Here is a 19,898-nt window from a genome sequence, read left to right as displayed (position 1 = left end):
GAGAGTCAGAAAAACTTACCTGAGGGCTAGAGGACGTAGCCCATTTCGCCGCCACCGCCGCTAAGAGTCATAATACACCAGACTCCGCGCCGCCGCTCCGGGAGACTGCAAATCCCGGCAGGCACCGCGGCGGCGCGTCAGAGTGACGCGGAAGCGCCCTGAGAGCGCCAACGACAAACCCATAAAGGCGGAGTACCCCCGCGTCGCGGGACGTGAGCGGGACGCCCGGGGCGAAGCCCGGGCAAAGGGCGGGCCCTCTACGGCCCTCATCGGCAGGAGGAGGCAGGGGCAGGGCCAGAATCCCTGTCAGAAGCACAAGAGGCAATCAACGGACCAAGTAAGACTGTATTGTTTCTAACAGCCCCACGTACTTTTTATTTAGTTGCCTAGGCTCTGCGCTACATTAGCTATAATGTCGAAAAGGAACCAAGGTCCTCAAGCTAATAATATGAAGAACTATTTGGTCCAGACTGTGGAAAAAATCAACTCCCAAAGGAGAGACTCATTGGGTCTTAGTCAGTCACCTGACCTACGTTGTTTATCCCCCTCCCTAATCCCATTACCGGATGATATAGTCTCTTTACAGACCTTCCCTGATGCCAGTTATATGTGTCCGAAACCACTGGAATCCGGCCCCATGACCAGTAACGTACCATCTGGATCTGGCTCCGAGGTTCTCTTAGTGGACCTTGGGAATCAAGTGGTCAGCGATGAGGACCAGGAAATTCTTGCATCCCCCACCGATGATGATACCTCTATTACTGAATTTCCCTCCTGTTCGGATTCCGGGAAAAATAAAAATCCACCTAGGCGAGGTGGTCTGAGATCTGGGACTAGGAGGAAGAGGGTTAATACCCCAAAAGTTCCTCCTAAGGAGACTCGAGGGGGGCGTGCAAAGTCTACCAATACCATTGATGAGGACTTATTCGATAGACTCACTGAGTTAATTGATGTGAAAATCAAAACCATCGTCAAGCCTTTGCTTTCTAAAATCGATAAACTTCAATCCGAGATTAAAAAATTGGGAGGGCAGATGAACAAACTAACTGAGGGGGTTGACTGTGTTAAGACAGCTGTGGTAAATATGGGTAAGAGTAGAAGTCAGGATGATGATCAAGAGAGGGTGATTCCAGTTGTAGCCCCTAGTAATTCACCATCCCAGCTTCCTGACCAACCTTTTGGCAGTTTAGGTACCAGTAGAGGGGAGGGCTCCTTAACGGTTGAGATACCCCCTGCTCAAGACCAGCCAACTGACCCACTTCAATTTATAGTTGAAGCCTCCCCGGTCGTCCTAGTTCTGGCGAACGTCCCACCACTAGAAGCTGGTACTGAGGAATTTCCATCGTCCCTGTCTAATAAAGCCCTACAGTGGCTAACAACAAATATGAGATTAGCTCCAGGGGGTGGGCGGCAGCTGGCCCAGGAAATTAAAACAGCCAAAAGGGTCTCATGGCTGGGCAATCGCCCTAAAAAATTTAAGGGGGATTGCGTAGCAGTAAGTTTTACTCACACAGGGGTGTTACCCAACATCCTAATTAACTTACTCCCACCACAACGCAGGCAGGGTTCTGTTGTACCATTGACACTTAAATTCTTTTATGGTGAACAACAGAATGTCACATACCCTAAAACACCAGCTTTTGCCTGGGATTCTAACCCTGATACACACCAGAGATGGGGTTTTGAACAAACTCGCAATACAGTGAATCATTCTGTACCCCAAGGGTTTCAGAATCCTTTTGCTCAACCCCTCTCACTGTCCAACCGCTTTGCACCCCTTTCATTTTTAGACCACAATGATTGACTTCAGCCAGAACAACCCGTAAAGCCTAGGATCAATGTGCCTGTTTTTAGTATCCTTACCTGGAATATTGCTGGCATTAAGACAAAGGCAGATAATGCAACCTGGTTAGATTTTATATCCACGTATGACGTTATCGCCTTTCAGGAAACCTGGGACACTAACAACACCTTTTCTCTTGATGGCTTCAGCTACTTTAGTATTCCTGCCGTGGCTAGCTCAGCAGGAAGGGCTAAGGGGGGCTTGATTAGCCTGTTTAAACTTGATATTAAGGGATGCATTAAGGTACTAGCCTCAGGTTCAGAACACTGCCTTATCGTTGAATTGTCTCATGCTGAGTCTCCTAATATTTTGTTTATTAATTTTTATAACCCCAATGCTGCCGATTGTACGTCATATAGTCTCGGTAGATTGGATGATCTCCTGTCAGTCTACAGTGAGGATGTTAATGTATTTGAAATTATCTTTTTAGGGGATTTTAATATTCATCCGTGCTTATTATCATGTGTTTGTGATGACGTTGAATCCCCCCCGAACAGTGCAATGGTTCATCTGGCGCACAACAAGCAGGGGGAATGTCTAGAAAACTTTCTTGCTAGATGGAACCTTTATGAATCTAGTTGTGGGGAGGAGGATAGGGCCCCTACTTTTAAGGGCTCAGACAATGGCTCTATCATTGATTATATTTTTATCTCTGCATGTTTTTTATCTAATGTTTTTATGTATAGAACTGTGATATCTGTTTTTAGTGACCACAACCCAGTTTCTCTGGATATAGGAGAGGGTGGATTATTAGGACGCATCCATGGTTCAACCTTTATGGATGGACCAATTAAAGTTAAGGACCAAAGACGCAGACTCAAATGGGACAGCTTAACCCCAGAACCATTCATTCAGGAACTTTTGTTAGACGCTGAGGAAGAGGTTGGGGTCTGCTTATCGAATGATGCTAATGATGGGGATGTCATTCTCGCATTTACCAATATATGCTGTAAGATAAGTGGTAGGCTCTCTGTGATCAGTAAGACCAAGACAAAACCTCCTAAAAGATGGTTTGATCACAGTTGTTCCCTAGCACATTCTGTGCTGCTTAACGCCCTCAAATCCGATCCAAAGGATCGTGACCTTATTAGGACTAGTAGGGCCTTATATAAAAAAGCTATTGCAGCCAGAAAGAAAGAGCTTAAAGATGAAGCTTGGGCGCAACTTACAGATTCAGCCATATTAAAAAATAGTGGGGAGTTCTGGAGAATTGTTAATCAACCCCTTCTCACAGGCGAGGATAACTCCCCTCTGGAAGCAAATATTCCAGATCAGGACTGGATTCAACACTTCAGAGAGATATACTCAGGCCAGTCTCTAGCTAAGAATAGTGCTTATGAAGAGTCTACTATCATACTGGGTAACCACTTGCACTTTGAAGTTGAGGACATTTTAGACGCCATTAGTCGAACTCTGACAAAAAAGGCACCGGGACCGGATGGTGTTCCGGCCGATGCCTTTAAATGTTTTCCCAACTTCTGGTCAAGATTGCTTTGCAGGGTTTTTAACGCCTTAAACCGTGACAATATCCCGAAGTCCTGGAAAACTTCAACTATTATTCCGGTTTTTAAAAAAGGCAATAGGCAGGACCCTGTATGCTATAGGCCCATTTCACTGATAGACTCCTCAGTCAAAATCTTGGGGAGAGTTCTATTAGCAAAACTGAATACATGGGCCACCGAGAACAACATCTTGAGCAATGTGCAATACGGGTTTAGACCCAAGAGAAGCACCCTGGACCAGTGCCTCAATCTCCACCTACTGATTGAGAAATACACCAGAGCTAAGGATGGGTCCATGTACCTAGGGTTCATGGACCTCTCCTCTGCATTCGATATGGTCAATAGATCTAAGCTTTGGGGTAAATTGGTTGAGATGGGTCTGGACAGATCTATAGTCAGCTTACTGTCCGACCTGCATTCTGGCCTGTCTGCTAAAGTTAGAGTCTCTAATGATGGAAGATGTACTGAAGTGTTTGCTTCGGAAAGAGGTGTCCGTCAGGGATGCATCTTGGCACCTCTACTGTTCACGCTGTATGTGAATGCCTTAGAGCCCGCCCTAAGAGGGGTCACCTGCGATATTCCACGTGCGGGGGAACAGGGTATTCCAGTTCTCCTGTACGCGGATGACGCGGTGCTTCTGGCGCGAACAGGAGTGGGGCTACAACGGCTGCTGGATGCTTTTGAATCCTTCATGGGTTCCTTAGACCTGAAAATTAACGCAAAAAAATCCCAGATTATGCTTATGGGTCTGGCCTCAAGGAAATCCGCCCATAAAACCTTTCTCTGCGGAAGGGAAAAACTTGTTCGGGTTACTACTTTCCCCTATCTAGGGATCACTTTTGACGAAAAAGGTAGTTGGGGCCCTCACGTAAAAAGTAGAGTAGCTACACTGGCTAGAACTTCCGCGGCCCTTCATGGCTTTTCAAAAAGATTAGGGGGCAGGCCTTTTGAAGCTATTAGTAAAATATACAAAGCCAAATGTATCTCTGTAGCTTCATATGGGAGCTCCCTTTGGGGGCATAAAAGAGTTGACCCCATACAGACCGCGGAAAACAGATTTTTCAGATTAGTTTTGGGCGTCCCGCAGTCAACCCCATCCTATACTGTCCACCAGGAGATAGGAGAAGGCTTCATTAGCGATATGGTTAGAATAGCCCCATTAATCGCATGGCTCAAGCTGTGGCTTAATCCTGAAATTTCCCTAAACCATTCCATAATAAGGGACTGTTTGACCCTGGATAATGTACACAAGATTGGATGGTTAAAGTACATTAAGGACAGTTTTTGTAGGTTGGGGAGGCCTGAACTTTATACAGCCATTGACTCTATAACATCCAATGACGTTGTATTTATCAAGGCTGCTATGAAAGACCTTCTTTCCTTGGAGAGGGAGGAAGTCGAGCTACAGAAACCCTGTGTTAGGGCCAGCCTCCTGCTGGCTATACCTAGTGGTCCTGACAACTACCTTAATGTGGTGACTAACCCTTATCATAGGTTCATTTTAACCCGTTTTAGACTTAACCTAATTCATTTTAACTTGGGTTTTTACTCTGAGTGGAGTACCCCGGAAAAGGCCCCGCCATGTTCATGTGATCTTTTTTCAGATCAGAGCACAATGCACTTTATAATGTTTTGTAGCCATTATAACGATGCCCGGAGGCAGTTTCTCGTTCCTATACTTAAGGAAGCGGGATTCATTCTGGTCCGACCTGCTCTTATTTACCTACAAATGTTGCAAACTCCCAGGATCATGTTTTTCGTGGCAAATTTCCTGGTAAGAGCAATAAGATGCAGGAATACCAGACTCAAGAGTGCAGACTTGCTTATTAACTAGTCGGGCTGATGGCAACTTCAGGTTAATGAATTTTAGATCAAAGTGTGTATCTTAGTAGAACAATTATTCGGGGATTATTCCTTGGGATATTGCACTTTATCATGTACTTTACTATTAATGTACTTTAATACCACGCAATTACAAAGTCTTAATGATTTGCACATGGTACATTGCTTTTTATCTGAAATGCTCTTTTTTAAAGTTTTAACTGTTTTTTAATTGTTTTTAATCTGCTTTTTTTTTTTTTTATTATTCATGTTATTTGTTGTTTTTTATGCCATTGTCTTTGTATGATATTAAGTTATCGCAATAAAGAACTTTGACTGACTGATTGTAGCAACGCCACAAACTTTTTTAAAAAAACACTGTTTATTTACATTGTCTTCAGCCCCTCCCCCGTGTCACTGCTCTCTTAGTATGACACCATACTATCCAAGTAATAGCATAAAAATCCTTCAAACTTTTCATGCATTTTAATATCGGAATTTGCGCCTGTTGCCCACCCACTGGCAGAAAAAAGAATCTGTAAACTGGTGGTAGAGTAGAGAGGCTTTGTGGGCTTGTGATCAGTGGATGGTGTACTTATGAGTCAAAGTGACCCTGCTCATGGAGATGACCAACATTTTTTTAAAGTTGATTTTTAAATGTTTTCTGGCCCCAACGGTTAGCAAACATAATAATGTACAGTATGGGAATCTAAAATAGGTTGATGCTGTAAAACTCAAGGGTTCACATTCAATCTATTTTAGGTCGAAGCCTACCAGACATCGCAGCTGTCTGGTGTGCTAAAGACATCTTGGGGACATTCAGAAAGCTGGCCTAGAAATGCATGCCGCTTGTTGCTTACCACTGGTTTGGGGGTTTGTAGCTCACATTTTCTGGCTTTCTATTTTCCGGCTTTATTTGCTTTTGGCTGTCCAGCTTAAGTTTGTCCCTCTCATTGCCCAAACCTTGTTTAATATTCTTCCACAAACTCACTTTCTGTAAACAGGCCTTTAAATCTTGTTCTTATCTTGTTACATTTGATGTGCATTCAAAGACAGAGGTCAAATGTCAAGCTCTCCCTTCTGAGGGAGCTTGGTGTTTGCTTTTATTTTTCTGATTTCAAAGTGAGATAATTTATGTGACAATCCAGCTGAGTATCCATGCGAGAGGAGAGTGTGTAGGATTTTTTTCCCCAGCACACAAAAAAATTAACTGTGCTGATATTTAAGAATATATGCGAATTAGTACAAATGAAACACCATTTTTGAGCAATTCTGAAGTATGGTGGAAACAAATAATTTATCAGAACACATCAGTAGACTAGGTGATGACATTTGCACACATTATAATTTGTTTGCAGTAAAACTGCAAATGTGCAAATGTAATGGTCATTTCAATTCTAAATGTGTAGCCTGTAATGGCAGTGCGCTACCACGCCATGCAAACCCGACACTACGCCAATTCTCTCCATTCCACTCCACTCCTCTCCACTCTATGTCCTCCCATTCTATGCTACATCACTTCATTCAATGACACTCCATACAACTCCACAACATCCCTCGCCACTCTACGCACCTCCACTCTAAGACACTCTACAACATGCCACACCACACCGCTCAACTCCACACCACTCTAATTCACATCACTCACTCAATAGACACAACATGCCACTCCACTCAACGCCCCTCCACTCCACACCAGTTACTCCACTCTACGCCACTCCAATGTACCCCACTCCACTCAAATCTATCTCACTCCACTTCACTTCAATATACCTCAATCTATCCCACTCCACTTCGCTACAATCTACCACAATCTACTCCACTCCAATGTACGCCACTCCACTATGACCAACCTACCTCATTCCACTTTTATTTACCTGACTCCACTCTAATCTACCCTACCTCAATTTACCAACCTACTCTGGTCTACCTCACCCGACTCCAATCTACTCTACTTCAATCTACTCTTCTCCAATCTATCTCAATCCACACTACTACGATCCAATATATCTCACTCCACTAAAATCTACCCCACTCCACTCTACCTCAATCTGCCCCACTTCACTCCAATTTACGCCATTCCACTCTACCCCTATACTCAATCTAACCAAATCAACTCCACTTTACTCCAGTCTACCATAATCCACCCAAACCATCCCATTCCAATCTACCACACTCCACTCTACCGCACTCAACCATAATCTACTGCCTCTTTTCAAATATATTCCTCTCCACTCCTATTTACCCCACTCCAATCTACCCCACTCTAATCTCCCCAATACACTCCAATCTCCCCAATGCACTCCAATCTACTCCACTTCAGCCCAATGTACCCCAAATCAATCTACTACACTCCAATCCAAAGTACCCCAATCCATCCCATCCTAATCTACTGCACTCCACTTCAATCTACCTCAACCTACTTTAATCCACCCCACTCCAATCTACCCCACCCCATCCCACTCTACCTCACTCCACTACAATCTACCCCACTCCCCCAATTTACTCCACTCCACAATCTACCCCACTCCAAACTACCCCAGTTAACCCACTCCATTCTACCCTACTATAATCCACCCAATCTACTTCACTCCAATCAACCCCATTCCACTCCAATCTACCTGACTCCACTCCAGTCTACCCTTATCAACCCCACTCTACCCCAATCTACCTCACCCTACTCCAATCTCCCCCACCCCATCCCAATCTACCTCACACTACTAAAATCTACCCCACTCCCCCAATTTACTCCACTTCACAATCTATCCCACTCCAAACTACCCAAATCTACCCCACTCCATTCCATTCTACCCTACTATAATCCACCCAATCTACCACATTCCACTCCAATCTACTTGACTCCAATCTACTTAACTCCACTCCAGTCTACCCTTATCCACCCAACTCTTCCTCAATCTACCCCGCTCCACTTAAATCTACTCCAATATATCCCACTCCACTTTACCCAAATCTAACCGAAGTTACCCTACTTCTATCTACCCCACTCTAACCTACCCTGCTCTAATGTACCCTAATCTTCTCTATTCCAATCTACCCCACTCCACCCGATCGACCCCATTCCACCCCAATATACCCCAATTCAGTCTACCCGACTCCAATCTACCCCAATCCATCCCAATCCATTCTAGCCCACTCAACCCCCCCTCTACTCTACGCCCGCCAATCTACCCCACTCCACTCTACCCCAGTATACCCCATTCTACTCTACCCCACTCCACATCACTCAACTTCACTTTAGCCATGCTGAACAGCAGCCAAACTGGTATACATTTGCATTTTGGGATCTGCTTCATTATTTTTTCAGCTGTACTGAGTAAGCTTAATATGGCCCAGCTTCCGTTCCTAATAGCGTGTCAACATGATATGTACTAATGTTTTCCGGCCGCAAAACACTCGCAGTTTACCATCTACTTCAAGTAGGTGGTTCACCACTCACAAAGGGGAAGAGGGTCCCCTGGTGACCCCCTTCCCCATTGAGAGTATGTGGGAAATATTTTTTAAGAGCAGGTAGTGGTACCAGAGACCAATGCCTGCCCTTAAAAAATATTAAACTGAAAAGTTTCATTTTTCTATTTTAAATGCATCCTGTTTTCCTTTAAGTGTGTTTCTTTGACCATGAATTTCCTGAACATGTAATATTCATTTTTTTTTTTTTTTTTTGGGATTCACAATGGATGTTACACACGTTTCCTGAAAAAAAAACTGATGATGTTTCCTAATCCGATACAATTTCCTCAAGAGGGCATCTGCCCAAATTAACTGTTTGCCAAAAACTCTGCTAACATATTTGGCGCTTGCTATTTTCAGAAATAGTTAGGATACGTTAATTACTGCAGCTAATGACTGTTCCTTATCATTCTTTTCGACTGAAGGTTTTGTTAATGAGCGAGAATGCGAACTGTGTATGTTAATCCTGTGTAATGTGTATGCAACGTGTACCTGAGTCTTCAATGCTGCGTTTCGATTATGACTCATTGAAAAAAGTATTCTATATTATTCAATGTAATAAATTGGTTTACTTATAGCCTGTTTTAGCCACACTGTGTACTGATTTGTTTTAGGGACACTTAAACGCTGCCTAACCTGCCGTGAGGGGAACGGCCAACTCGCTCCTCAAACTTACCCCTGCTTAGCTCCAGAACCGCGCCGTGAGGGAAACGGCCAGCGCTCACACCACCAGCGCTCACACCGCCATCCACCGCCATCCACCCGGTGCAGCAGCAGCTGGGGAACTACATCACCCAGCTGCCCCGGGGGTGGACGCGGCGGGTGTGACGACGGACACGCGCCAGGAGGCGCCTCATTAGCAGGGAGCGCCGAAGCGCTCTTGGGACACTTAAACGCTGCCTAACCTGCCGTGAGGGGAACGGCCAACTCGCTCCTCAAACTTACCCCTGCTTAGCTCCAGAACCGCGCCGTGAGGGAAACGGCCAGCGCTCACACCACCAGCGCTCACACCGCCATCCACCGCCATCCACCCGGTGCAGCAGCAGCTGGGGAACTACATCACCCAGCTGCCCCGGGGGTGGACGCGGCGGGTGTGACGACGGACACGCGCCAGGAGGCGCCTCATTAGCAGGGAACGCCTCTCGCACCCGCGAGTCGCGCGCGGGAGGGCGCCGGGAGAAGCCCGGGACAAGGGCGGGACAGTCTTAGACAGTCCTAGACTGGCCGGGACTGGACTGGGCTACCTCCCTTACGGCTGTACTCAAGTAAGGAATAAATTATCTTTTTTCTTCTATTCCAACATTCCGGTTACCTGTAAAGTGGATACATATACCACCTTTGGGTTTTACAAATAGAGTAACCTTTTCTGCTGCCTGAAGAGACTCTAGCTTCTGCTTATTATTCTGTTTGGTTTCTCCTGTGACTATAATTGCCCTAACATCACTGAGAAGTAGGGGTTAACGTGTATTACCTACTTCTGTCGGAAGAAACCAATTTTGTGACCCTTTGTGACCCTTTGTGTCAAAAAACATGTCTAAAAAACAGCCTCCACCGAATACTAAGACAATAGACAACTATATGGTCCAAGTAGTAAGCAAAATTAATGATAAAAGAAGACAGTCACTGGGCCTAAGCCATTCTCCCGATTTACACCGTCTAAGCCCGACTCAATGCAGCAATCAGTCAAACTCCATAGCTCCAGATGCCTCTAATGACCTGATAGATCTTATGGCCCATTCTAATCCAAATATGGATGATCAGAATATCGTTACACTAGATAGCGAAGTGAATCTAGTAACTCCAGATCTAGAAGCATTTTCAGATCTTGAGAACGTAACCGTGAATCACAAATCTGATGATCCTTCATCTCCTGAACAGGAAACTCGACCTCCGAGAAGACACAGAAGAGTTCAGGAGAAACGATCGGGTTTACGATGGGGAAATAGGAGGAAAAAAGCATCACCCATAGGGAGAAACAAGGCAAAACTCACTGAAGCAGTAGAAAATATTATTCCTGAAAAAGGCGATCACGACAATAGCTACAATGAGGATGACCTGTTGCAGAAAATAGCAGACATCATCGATTCGAAAATTAAAACCATCATCAAGCCGCTAGTCGCTAAGATTGACAAGCTAAATGCGGAACTAAAAAGAATAGGTGCCCTTCAGGCAAAGGCTGTAGATGGGGTTGATAATTTATCTACTTTGGTGTCACAAATGGGAAAGCCAGCAGAGATTAAGGAGAGGAGTACTTCAGAGAAAGAGACTGACCCATCACTCCCTGAATGTCCAGCTCAAGAAGGGTCAAATCCCACAAACCAGACCGTGTCAAAAGATAGTGTACCACTGACAATAAATATCCCGACAGTAGCGCGTCAGGATCTAGATCCCCTCCAATTCATCGAAGAAGCATCGCCAGTGGTACTGGTGTTGGCCAATGTGCCCCCGCCAACGGTCACTCAATCGGAAACACCAGCATCTCTGTCTAGTAAGGCACTGCACTGGCTAACAACTAACATGCATATGGGTCCAGGAGGCAAACATCAGCTTGCATGCGAAATCAAGTCAGTGAAAAGGGTGGCTTGGATTGGGAATCGGCACAAAAGGTTTAGAGGAGATTGTGTTATTGTGACTTTTTGCCACGCAGCTGTTTTACCCAATGTCTTAAATCATATCTTTCCGCCACAAAGAAGAGCCGGGTCTATTGTTCCCCTTACCTTAAAATTCTTTTATGGGGAGCAACAGAATGTAACATTTCCAAAAACTCCTGGCCCGATGTGGGAAATTGCGAGAAATAATAGAGGCCCAAGGGTCCCTTCTAACGACTGGGGCATGGTCCTAGGAAATAGATATGAAGCGCTATCAGGTCTAGATGCTTGTGACTGACTGGGTAGAAGTAATTATCACATTGATTTTCCTATTCCAAATGGAGAGTGTTCAGGGGGGGAAGCGGAAGCTCAGATCAGTTCTGTAACAACTGATCTTTTGTCAAATGCAAGCAGAATACATGGTGCTTTAGATGATATATGTAATGATCATTACCTTACTGAATGCACTGATTGTGTTCTAAATGTTAATTTATCCCCAAAATTAGTTGTAAATGCGGACAATGTAGGTGTACACAATCTCACCCAAGAACAAAGGGGTATATTAACGACTAATCTTGAATCCACCAACGACAAGGCCTTTGCCCAATATATCCTAACATCCTGGAACATTGCAGGTTTGCAAAGTAAGATAGCATCGCAGGCCTGGCAAACTTTCCTGGATTCAAAGGATGTAATCCTTCTCCAGGAAACTTGGCAATTAGATCCAGATCCTGCCGAAGGATATTTACATTTTTATGTCCCGGCTACACCAAGTCAAAGGGGAAGACCTAAAGGCGGTCTAGTGACATGGGTAAAGCAAAGTAGTGATTATTCAGTCGTCCAACTAGTTGTTAATAGCCCTGATATATTGTTGGTCAAGTTACAGCGCTCATCCTGCCAGGACCTTTATATATTTAATATTTACTCAAGGGGTTTGCCAGGTGGTAAACCCACGGAGGCAGTTGAGTTGTTAGATTCTCTTTTAAAACAGTATTGCTTAAACGCAAATGTTATTGTTGGAGGTGATTTTAATTGTTGTTTTGAACCCCTAGACACCCATGATGTAGATCTCACGATAGAAGAGGACTACATCTGGGATATCCCTCAGCTTTCCTTGCCACCAATTAAAAAATGGTCAGAGGCTGCACTGCAGTTAAAAGTTCTGTGTGTCGAGTCTGGGCTGCGGGCCACCAATGGAAGAGTGGTTTCTGACAAACAGGGCGCCACCACTTTTTCCAATGGAAACTCACAAAGTCGTATTGACTACATTTTAATTAACAAAGAGAATTGGCCCAGTGTCGTTGATATGTGGATAGAGCCCAGAGTGGAAAGTGACCATGATCCATTAATTCTGACATTTAAATTGTTTGGATTACTGGATAAAGACGTTTCGGTGGAAAATGTTCAAATTAATCTCTCTAATGACAATAGACGCATCAGATGGTCAACTTGTGCAGCCAATGAGGAAAGCATAATTGCTATGAGGGATTTAACAACTCAGGCTATCAAAGAAGTAAAGAGTATAACTTCTATGGATACTCAGATATTTGAAGTTAGCAGGATCCATGATGACTTTTTTAATAGTTTAAATTTTTTTTTTGTTAAAACAGTGACTAAAAAGCAACGTAGGCCAGTAAGAATGGAAGATCAGTGGTACGACAAATCCTGCAGGGGGGCATATAAGGCATTGTCTGATGCTGTGAAGACAAAAGATATAAATAAAACAAGGGCTGCACATGTTGCGTATAAAAAGGTCCAAAAAAGTGCAAAAAGGGACTGGGAGGAAGGCTATTGGAGGGATCTCCTCAAAGCAAGTGAGGAAAGATCTATGACACCCTTTTGGAACATTGTAAAATGGGGAAGGGGGGCTATAAGAGGAGAACCCATGAACCATGTTTCACCAGAAGCTTGGGTAACTCACTATGCGACCCAGTTCGCTGCTGAGGTCATAGATGGAGAGGAGTGTGTGGCCCCAGTAGATATCCTGGGGAGCCACCTAATTTTCAGTAAAATCGACGTCCTAAAAACTTTAAATGATATACCTAAAGCCAGAGCACCGGGCCTAGATTTTGTTCCAGCAGACCTTTTTATGCATGATAAAGAATTATGGGCCACGTACATTCATTTGTTAGTAAATGCTATCGCAAAGGGCTCGCCTATTCCCGAGACCTGGAAAGGAGCCGAGATTATCCCCATCTATAAAAAGGGGGCATGCTCGGATCCAGGCAATTATAGGCCTATTAGCCTGATCGCATGCATTCAGAAAGTTCTGGCAAGACTCTTACTTCAGCGAATCCATGAGTGGATAGATGACCAGGACATTTTGTCTCCCCTGCAGGCAGGCTTTCGTAGCCATACAAGTACCATAGATCAAGTGTTTAGATTTGTCTTAATCTACTGGCGTGTAGTTATACTTGGGGGGGGGGATGCTCTTTGCTGCCTTTGTCGATTTAAAATCGGCTTTTGACCTCGTCCCCCGCCACAAGCTGTGGAATACCCTCCGAAACCAGGGCATCCAAATGAAATTTTGTCCTTATTAATCAGAATGCACGAAAATAACTTTGCACAAGTCCGATGGAACCAACAGGGCAGCGTTACTGATAAATTCCCTATTGAGAAGGGAGTACGCCAAGGATGCGTGCTCGCTCCAACGCTTTTCTCGCTATATATCAACAGGGTGATCAGATACTTTGAACATCAACCAACAGATGCCCCAAAATTGGCAGGCAGACTGATCCCCCTGTTGATGTTTGCGGACGATACCCTGCTGATATCCAAGACCCAACAGGGACTTCAGAGGGCAATTGGAGTTTTCGAATTATTTTGTGCAGAGCAGGGTCTTGTAATTAATACAAGTAAAACAAAATTTATGGTTCTGCACAAACGAAGACACATCAGAGGGAAGGTTACCATGGATGGGGTCCAGCTCGAACAGACCCAGGTTTTCAAGTATCTTGGAATTAACTTGTCCCATAACTTAGATTGGAAACAGCACACTAATGAGTTGGTAACAAGACATGCCTAACTAACAGGAGCCCTTACTAAGGAACTTTTTGCATCTCAGACTAAACCTATCCGACCAGTTTTGAAAATTTAGAATGCTAAGGTAGGAGCGGCAGTTCTTTATGGAGCTGAACTCTGGGGGCCAAGTAATCTTGCGAAGTTGACTGTAGCACAGAACAGATTTCTTCGCAATATTACTGGGCTACCAATGTCATCACCTTTGATACCTTTAAAATATGATCTGGGATTTCATAGCTTTGAGGATATGGCCAGATATAGATCTGTAGCCTACTGGAGAAGGCTCTGGGTAACCCCAGAGCTATCTCAGTATGCCCAAGGCTTTTCAGAGATTCGAACCCTGGATAAAGGTTGTAAAATAGTCTGGTTGAGAGATGTAAGAAGTATTTATAGGGCGATGGGATTATCCCATCTCTGGGACGATCCTGTTGGTAATGCATTTCCACCAAAAAAGGCACTTCGTGATTTATATTGGAGCACGATTGAGATAAAGTGTTTTAGAAACCGTATTGATCGATCTTTTACAAACGATTTTCTGGAACTTAAGCATGCACCTGCCCTAGAACCTTACTGGGACTGGATTACTGTGCCAGGGGACAGGAAAAGGTACCATCAATTGAGGGTGGGGACTTTACCTTTAAATGCCCTAACGGAGAAATGGAATAAGAGCCAAACCTCAAGGTGTCCGTTCTGTTCTGATCAAAATGAAAATATTGGTCATGTGTTGTTTGCTTGTCCCGAATATAGTGTCCCCAGACGGTCATGGCTAAAACCGATCTGTGCCCAGTTAGGCTTAAAAACTGCAATTGAGGCTGTTAGGGTCTTAAGAACCAATACATCACAGCCTGTAGTTATAGCTATGTCAAAATTCTTGCACTGGATATGGATCATCCGGTCACGGAAAATGAGTCTGGAGTAACTATGGGAAAGATTTCAATTGATGCTATTTAAAACCATATATTATACTAATAAGTGATTAACCATGTACATTGCATTAGTTACTGTTAATTTGCACCTTGGTACTGATGAATCTGCTTTTATACTTGTTTTTATAAATGTCTTTTTAAAATAGGCCTAACTTATGATTCTGTAAAAATGTAAATAGGATGAGATACTGTGTTATTTATTCTACCTTGTATATTTATATATATTCTTATTTTTCGTATGATGAAGTAACTCATTGTGGATCCCGTTTTGTTGAGGGATAGTGGGTGGGGTATCAAAAACAACTACTCTTTTTAATTGTAAAATGTCTTTTATGATTGAAAAATATCGAATAAAGACTATTTTGAATTTGAATTTGATTTGTTTTATGTTCTGACTAGTGAATTTCTTACAAATAGTATTTATATTTATGTATACGTGGGATTATATTCATTTTCGTTTAGCTATGGAAACTACACTTGTGATGGAGCAATGGATACGTTGTTTTAGATTCACAAGATACATTTCTTTGCGAAATGTACCACCTCTGACAAAAAAAAAACCACTTAACATGAGAAAGCCACGCTATAGGTGAGTACATTAGCCCCAGAGAGAAATGAGCTACATGTGGGCCTAAAACACTACATTTAGGCCCACACAGGTAAAACCTATGAGCTCCAGGGCCAGACTATATGTATATAATGTATACACGAGTACACGAACATTTTAAACTCTGGCATGAATCAGAATCCAGTAGCAACAATGACCAAAGAGGTGAAGAAACTGGCTTTGGAGTGACGAGACAGCTCTCCAGTACCAGACTCAAGGTTAAAGGAGGAAAACACAGGGGCGCGAGGACAATATGAAAAAAGATAAAATAATGTAACGTCAGAAATAAAGACAGGAAGGAGAGGTCACTCCTGTAGCAAGTGCAAGAGAACAGGCCCTGCGGTTAAAGAAGGCAGAGCTCATTTTTAACGAGCGAAGGTATTTCACAGCAACCGTTGTTTTTCAAATCTGACAAATATTCACGAGTGCTCGAACCCAGTCTTTACACAGCTAGAACACAAGCTCTTGAATACGTGTAACCTGCACCACAATGTTTAGACCCGTATTATTTCAGTGCCTGGGGAGAAGCTGTCTCTGATTTGTGATGACGTTCGTGTCAGCCTCCAGGCTGGCACAGGGCTGACATTTATTGAGTGTTACTAGTACATGACAGAGTAAGGCCAAGGAATGGTCTGTTCGTTAAGATGAGGAAACACATCCATGACAACAGGCATTCCTTCTCTGGACGAATTAAACAAACCAGATCGCAGTGTAAAAAGAGTCAAACTTTATTTGCCACCCAGAAGCTCATTACACATTTACTGTTAAGGAAGATTGTTATCACATGGTTCCTATTATGTGGAAAATAACGGAAGTAAAAGGACATGGGGTCAAATGGCGAAACTGTAAACTTGGGACCCGAGTTCTAATCCCGCCTCCCTGCCCGCGACTGTAAACCGTGTGATTCTAGAGAAATCACTGACGCCTATGACTGCTGCCACATGGGGGCGCTGTTTGTGTAACTTAGAGATGTACTGAACAACAGTTGTTTAATAAATCAATATACATAAAAAATGGAAAAAAATAATACCTGCCGCAAAAGCCATTTTTGTAGCTTTGGATCTAAAATAGTCTGAATTGTCACACTTGTAAGAGTATGATGGTTAGCAGTTGTGTTGGTACTGTCATTAGCACCACTGGCATTGGCAATGGGTGGTGCAAGCGGAGGTGGCCTCCTGACAAGAGCATGTATTTTGTTACAAATTAAGCACTGCCGGAGACACTTTATCTGATTTCACTGGGTGCAAATTTATATGTGGTGAAGCTACTATAGGGATTAGGGCACAAGCATAACTCACCGCCCTCACACCCCATCTGCTCCGAGCTGGTATCAAATGTTGGATTTGTCCCCGGAGTAGGAAAGAAAACTTCCTGAAAGGATCCCTGAATTGGCAGGTCTACATGGTTATTCCCCACTCTTGGGCCGAATGGTATTCAGTACTCTGTTGCTAACCGGTTGGATTCATGCTTTTTTTTGTGTTGAGTGAAAAGTATTTAAAAAACACAAACTATGCAATTTTTAAAGATTGAAACTATTGAAATCAATCTACAGTTTTGGGATACCATAAGATGTGTGATTGCTATACCTCCAGTATTTTGACTTTTTTTTACATTTCTTCTACCAAATATTTTATTAAGGGGTTTCATAAGGCGAGGTATAACCATTATACAATGTATAAAAAAGCCATATGTCACATAATACCTGACAATTGATCCCTTCCAGCTTCTACCAGGTGTTACAAGATACAGAAAACGAAATGAGAATCAATGAACAGAAAAAACAACAACCCTAGCCCACTATCAAATACCCAGAATGAATGAAAAAGCAAGAAAAGGGAGGGATAATGAAAAAGGGAAGATTGCAAGTGTGTGTGGTGGGGAAAGGGGGGGATAAGACATTGCCAAAGGCTGCAGTCGAAAACTGTGATTGTGTGGTGCAGCTCGGGTTATGCAGTTGGGGAAGCTCCCTCGTGTCCAGTGAAGAGTTTGGAGAGAAAGAAAGCCAAAAGAGAGTGCGACTCAGACTATTCAATACACAATTCAACCAAAAGGTTGGATCACTGTTTCTGTAGAGGGAAACAAAGACATTTATTATTTGGGACATGTAGTCTATGAGAGGTTCGTAAACAATGTAGACAAACCCGCTATCAAAGGGCGGCTCAAAGGCATAGAGGTGCCAGAGAAACCCATTGGTTTGTTAAAAGACCCCTCCCCCACCAACCTAGTTGGTGGCATTCTTCATCATTGGGGCCCCAACCAGGTAGTTGAATGACACCAGATTGTGCTACAATGCCGGATTACAAAGGGGCTGGTGTTGTGTAATATGTGAAGGAAGTGATGAAAGTTAAAATTATCTCTGGGAATCCTCGCAAATGATACTTTATTCTTTGCGGCCCAGGATAAGGTAAAAAAATTAGGGCGGGAAACTGCGGAGAAAAATGCTCCTTGTTGTCCCCAAAGGTCGGTCTACGTGTTTCAGCCCCTGTTGAAAAGTGGAAGGGCTTTCATCATGACCAAATACGTGAAAGTGAGTGTGTGGCAAACTTAACACCACATGAATTTGTGAATTACAGAAGGAACAAAGGCTGCCCCACACAAAGGGAGCAATTAACAGTGCTTCACTCAACTCTTGAGCAGGAAAGGGGTGGGGTTGAAGGATTTGCATTCATCTTTTAGCTGTCACATTGTACCAGGGATTGGCCAGCCCAGGCCCACTTAACAAAGGAGGAAGCCCAGACAATTTGATACTTCATCACTGTGAGTACAAGTGAGTACAATTTGCTGCTACACAGAGGAATTTGCCTCCTCCTTCCTGGGAAAGATGGAAACAACTGAAAATGACCTGCAAGGGAGCTCCTTCCGTTTATACCGCCTACAACCCTTCCTCTCTCACAAATAGCTGAGCCACCTGGTCTCATGGGGCACATCCCCAAAAACAATACCTCCTGGAATACATTCAAAACTCTCAGTGAAAATGATATTCACAACATCCTTACAAAACTTAAAACCTCAATCCACTTTAATGATCCACTTCAATGATCCATTACCATTGAATATCTTCAAGGAGATCAAATCCTCTTTGCTCTCACTTTAGACCAAGATAAGGAACACCTCACTTCAGCCAGGCACTATCTTGGATGGACTAAAATCAGGACAGGTAACCCCTATTCTGAAAAAACCCACTGCTGATCGCTCAGAAACCAACAACTTCCACCCTATTTCCAACATTCCAACTTTCGCGGAACTCATTGAAAAATGCATTCAGTTCCAACATTGCAACAACATAGATCATTTCCAACTTCTCGACCAATTACAATCAGGCCTCCATTGAGGCCACAGCACTAAATCACATAGTGGATGATTTACTAATAATTTCGAATTAGAACAAATCCTGCCTACTAATCCTCCTAGACGTAGCTGCGTTCGATATGGTTAAAGATGACAGTCTCCTTGGTTCACCTCATTTCTCACCTATGCTCCTCAACCTTTTCCTGGTGCCTCTAGCCAAAATCTTGAATTCCACCTACACCCACTATCACATGTATGTGGATGACACCCAATTGTGCCTAAAAATCTCTTCCTCAGAAGAATTTAGGCATCTCAACACATCCCTTCTAAAAACCAAAAAATGGCCAACCTGCAACCACTTCAAACTTAATGTCATCAAAACGGGATTCCTCCTATTTGTCCCACCCAATCACTCGCCCGATATTGAGCTACAGATAAATCAGCTAACAGCTCTTAACTGAGTACAGTGCATTAAATATTGCACAAGAGCTCTAGGAATAACACTTGGCAGGAACCTGAACATACAGGAGCACATCAGTACCACTATAAAAAAAATCTAACTACCAAATGAACATTTTAAGGAAATTAAAACCCTTCCTCCCTCTGAATGACTTTAAATCAGTGGTCCAGGCCCTAGTCACTCCCAGATTGGACTATGGTAGTGCAACACTTTGTGGTCTTCCTAGATTCAAGATGCCACCACTAAAGGCCACTCTCAATGCTGCTGCCAGGCTCATCACAGGATCAAAAAGAAAATATCACACCTCCCCAGATCTTAAAGCCCTAAACTGGCTCCCATATGAGGCAAGGATACAGTTAAAAAGTGCCTGCATG

General features: G+C 43.5%; 1 protein-coding gene across 6 annotated transcripts in view; it reads right to left on the bottom strand.

Annotated features, from left to right (window-relative positions):
* The window catches only part of PDE5A (phosphodiesterase 5A), an 869,998-nt gene that overhangs the window by 587,733 nt on the left and 262,367 nt on the right, over positions 1-19,898 (bottom strand). The window lies entirely within an intron of this gene.

Source organism: Lissotriton helveticus, chromosome 2_1 (assembly GCF_964261635.1).
Source record: "Lissotriton helveticus chromosome 2_1, aLisHel1.1, whole genome shotgun sequence".
Taxonomy (NCBI): Eukaryota; Metazoa; Chordata; class Amphibia; order Caudata; family Salamandridae; genus Lissotriton; species Lissotriton helveticus.
The sequence above is the reverse complement of the archived record's forward strand: the minus strand, read 5'-3'. Positions and strand labels throughout refer to the sequence as shown.